Consider the following 4486-nt stretch of genomic DNA (forward strand, 5'->3'; position numbering starts at 1 on the left):
TCCCTGCCAATTTCTAGGGTGAACTCCACTTTCTCCGACCTTGCTCAGTGTCCAGAAAAATGCCATCTTGAGTAAATAAAAGGGCAAGAAACTCAACAGGACATGAAATAGTTATGCTTCATCTTTAAGTGAAATCCACTTCTAGGTAGTGACTTATTCATTGTGATTTCTGCCTATCTATCCATATATCTATATTTCCCTCTGTTTGCTAAAGCTCTGTTCATACTATGCAGCTTTGTTTTGAAACGTGGATGTGTCAGTTAGATTCTGCATTTTACCATAAAAAGAGCAGTATTTAAAAATGTCCATATCATATATCAATCAGGAAGTCATTGTTTTTCTGCAGGCTTGCATATTGATATGAGGACAGGGGCAAAAACTCCACAGTAGCCATGGCTTATGAAATAACGTCTTGTAAAACTACCTTTTGGCCAATCACAAAGTGCAGTGGGAGCTACCTGTTTTTCTATAATGCTTTTGCCAAGGTTTATTTTTTGATAATGGCGGCCCCCTTTCAGCGCTGTCTTGTTTGGAACCTTGGTGTCAGTTTTTTTTTTGCAAAATGTTGCTACACTGCGAAATTGTAGCGAGACATCAGTGCCTCCCCTGTGTCCATTCAGCCCTCCCATAGACATTCCTGGGTGTCTTTTAGCATTGCTTCCAATGGCAGGTGTAGAGACAAACGAGAATAGGTGTGTAAGTGTGTGTGTGCGTGCATTCAAGCGTGTGTGTGTGTCTGTGTGTGTGTACGTATCCCCCCCCCCCCCCCCCCCCCCCAACCCTGCTACGATACAGTAACTGCTGACCCCGGACACAGTGCCATTATGGCAGACGAGGCTGGGCTCCCCTGGCAGCGGCTGGGGCGGCCGGTTGCTAGGTGGAGAGACATTACCGCGGGCCTCTGCAATAATTTATCCTAAGAGCGCGGCGAGCCGTCATGTAGCCCCTGACAGAGAGCTGCAGTACTTTATCAGCCTGCCTGTAAATCAGCCATGTGTGGGTGCAGACGGCAACATTGTTTGATCTCTTTCAGACACTCTAATAATCTGCTCCCCTCTGATTGATACCTTCACACAACAAAGCACATTACACCAGCAAACCACAGCAGCCATCAGTGTGTGTGTGTGTGTGTGTGTGTGTGTGTGTGTGTGTGTGTGTCTGTGTATGCTTGCAAATGTGTGTCTGTGAGGTGTGCGTGCGTGGGTGTGTGTGTGTGTGTGTGTGTGTGTGTGTGTCTGTCTTGTGGTCATCAGTATTGCCACTGGCCTGGGGAGGGAGAGGGAGGGGATGAATGAGTCTTCTGCAGAGACACAGGGTCATTTGGAGTCTCTAAACCAATGACAGGCTAACGGGTTCACAAAACGATCATTGGCTGAAGGGAGGGGCCGGGAAAAAGAGGAGAAAGGCAGTGCGGCCAACCTCAACACAAGAAATACACCAAACAGACAGAGGAGAGCTGTTGAAGCAGTTATTGCTTTGTTAAATGGGGGTGGTTTTTGTAAATGTAGACCATTTAAAGGGGCCTATAGCGTTACTGCCATACCATCAGGAACATAGTGACACTATACATGTAGACACATATTTTGTAGACATGATGTTGCTTATGTATAATAATGTTTAATTCATTTTTTGATTTTTATGCCAACAAATATTTCCCTGCTTTACCCTAAAGCCAGATAGATTGTTTTTTTTTGTTTTTTTTTGTAAAACAGCACTATTCTTGTAGGAAGTGTCTTGTTTTTTATTTGTTTGTTCTATTTACAATAGGCCATATTTTGGAAATTAATATGTAGTCCATGCTTTGACAAATATAGCAAATGTAACTGCTCAGCTGAGCGCTTGTATCGTCTCGTGTATAATGCTGATTTCTTTTTTTATTCCATTCATGGCCTTCTATCAAATCAAAGTGAAATGCATCCTTCCAAATTGCCTTCCAACTCCTTGCTTGATATGGCTCATATACAAAGGAGAGCAATGTCCCGTCCAACAATACCCATACCATTTGTGCCGCTCAGCTTCAGAATGTCATTGGTTTGAGTGTGACAGTAAAACATAACTCCACCTTTTCCGTCGGTTATATTGGAACATGGCTTCCAATTATTCAGCTCCAAATTCAATAGCAATTTTCTGCTCAATGAAATAGTGGTTTCAATCTGTAGAGTGATGTCACTTTAGAGAGATTTTCAAAATGGCATGTCTGTGAGTGAATAGATGGACGCAGGAGGATTCATTTTGCTTGAGGAAATGATACTTGTCTGCTCAAGCTTGTCATTTATTGATGGAGAGAATACCTCTTCAGATGGTATAGAATCTATATATAAAGATTTATAGTGTTTGGCTGTGCTTTCCCCTGGTCATGAAATCCTTATTAAATACGTCTAATTTCTAGCTCTCAGTCAGAATTCATAGAAATTACTGAGAGGATGCTTACCAGATGCATAACCTTATGATTGTGTTTGGTCAGATGGACCCCATTTTGCCTCAGCGCAGCATTAAAAGTAGCATTGAACAATAAAAAAATGCAATTATAAGTGTGTTTGTGTGTAATGTATCAGTAGCCCATCCAGGGCCCCATAATGAATGCAATGCAACGTGCGATCACTGAGCCGTGTGTATGCCCCGCTCAATGCATCTCTGAAAATAAACAGAGCAATGGAAATGGTTCTCATTAGTGTTGTTTTCATATTAAGTCCCTCAGACAAGGTTGACAAACCCAGCTCCCTGTGCCAGGCTCCTCAGGGACCATCGCTTCAATACAGCGAGGGCAAACAACACCAGCCGATACCAACACCATTACCACCTCCTATAGTTACTTATCCTCCCCTCCCTCCCTGCGGAGCGCTATGTCTACACAGACCAGAGGAAAATGCATTAAGATCTTCCAGCAGCATAGAGAAAGAGTCCTGCTTTCATTTATCACCATTGCTATTGGCCCTAAAAGGGACAAATGTCTGTTCTGCATCTCCGTGCTATTAGGATTCGAGGGATGTTTGTTGTGTGTGAGATGGAAGTTATTTTGTGCTCCAGAGACGATCCACTATGAGGCTGTTTAGCAGGGAGGGAACAGGTGTGCTGGGCTTCTGGCTTACACCATGTGTTCCAGTTGTTTCATCTGCACCTGTTTCCCAAGTCCTATATCTGATGATCAAAACACTTTATTAACCGTAACAGGAGGATGGAGCGTTCATATGTTAGACTATCTCTGGCTCTAAATGTAGCTTTTAATAGTTATATATCACCGTGAACTAATTAAATGAGGCCATAGAGGTCATGTGAATTAACAGAACTGAAAGTAATAATCTGTTTCTGTTTTGCTACGCTATATTGCCGATTGATATGATACAATAGGGATTTCATGAAAGCCTAGTCTTAAGAATTGATGTGAATTGAGCACGATGTCATAAAATGCAAATGATGAAAAGTGAGATAAATATGGAGGAGATGCGACTAGAAACAGGCAGTGGTTTGACATTGAACTAACAGTGTGGAGGTTGGGGTGGTGGATGAATGTGTATATTTATCTTCAGCCCTGACTACCTGAGTTCAATTCCCAACACATGAAGACATTTTCTACTAGTTTTTCTTATTTACACATGACGAAAACCTCACCCTAACCTTAACCAAAATAGTTTTACTTGCCTAAACTTAACTGTCACCTGACCTGAAAATGGTGTGTTCAATTCACATTCACACTTCGCACAGGAAGCGATGTATGTTTCCGGCAGCAGCAACAGAAGAAGAACTGGGTAGTTAGCATGAGCAGTGATAGCCACCATGGCTGAACAGACAAAGAACAGAGCGCCACCTACAGAAACTCAAACTGCATCAACAGAAAATCCAAGGAAAGAGACGTCACAGTACTGGACAGTTTGATTGACAGGTGATCTCTGGGAAGTGCAGAAAAAAACCACCACAGCAATAAGCTTAGCGCCAAAGATGTGGTCAAAATAGAACAAAACCAGAATCTACCACTTTAATCATCGCCACCAGTCGCTGATCTATGAGTATAATTATTTGAGCCCCTCTTCCCAGCACACAGGTCTGAATGTGCGAGCTCTATATGCATCTTCTCTATGTGTCTCTTGGCACGGCGAGCACAACTCCATTCTCTTCCTCTTCCCCCGACACAGAGGAGCTCCTTGGCCCACCTGTGCTGTGATTTGGCAGGGCACATCACACTGCTGCAGGCTACTGTAAATATCACCTTTCTTGTTATCTCCAAGACCTGCTTTTCCAGTAAATAGGGGAACATGTAATTCAATATACTGTGTCGGGCCATTTGCTTTCAGAGGACGTTGTAGGTGACATGACTTAGTGGCCCCGGAATGAACATAAAGATTAATAAGTAATGGCGATATAAAGATGATATTTGCACTCAGATATCCCCCCTTTTTTAGATTAATGCTTCTGATCACAATGGAACTTGTAATACAAAACGAGTGTCATGCAGTGGAAGGTATGACATCTCAACACAAAGTAGCACTTT

This window comes from Centroberyx affinis, unplaced genomic scaffold (assembly GCF_046629955.1).
Source record: "Centroberyx affinis isolate AG114_WGS23_722 - 3 ecotype Tasmania unplaced genomic scaffold, CSIRO-AGI_Caff_v1 ptg001304l_1, whole genome shotgun sequence".
Taxonomy (NCBI): domain Eukaryota; kingdom Metazoa; phylum Chordata; class Actinopteri; order Beryciformes; family Berycidae; genus Centroberyx; species Centroberyx affinis.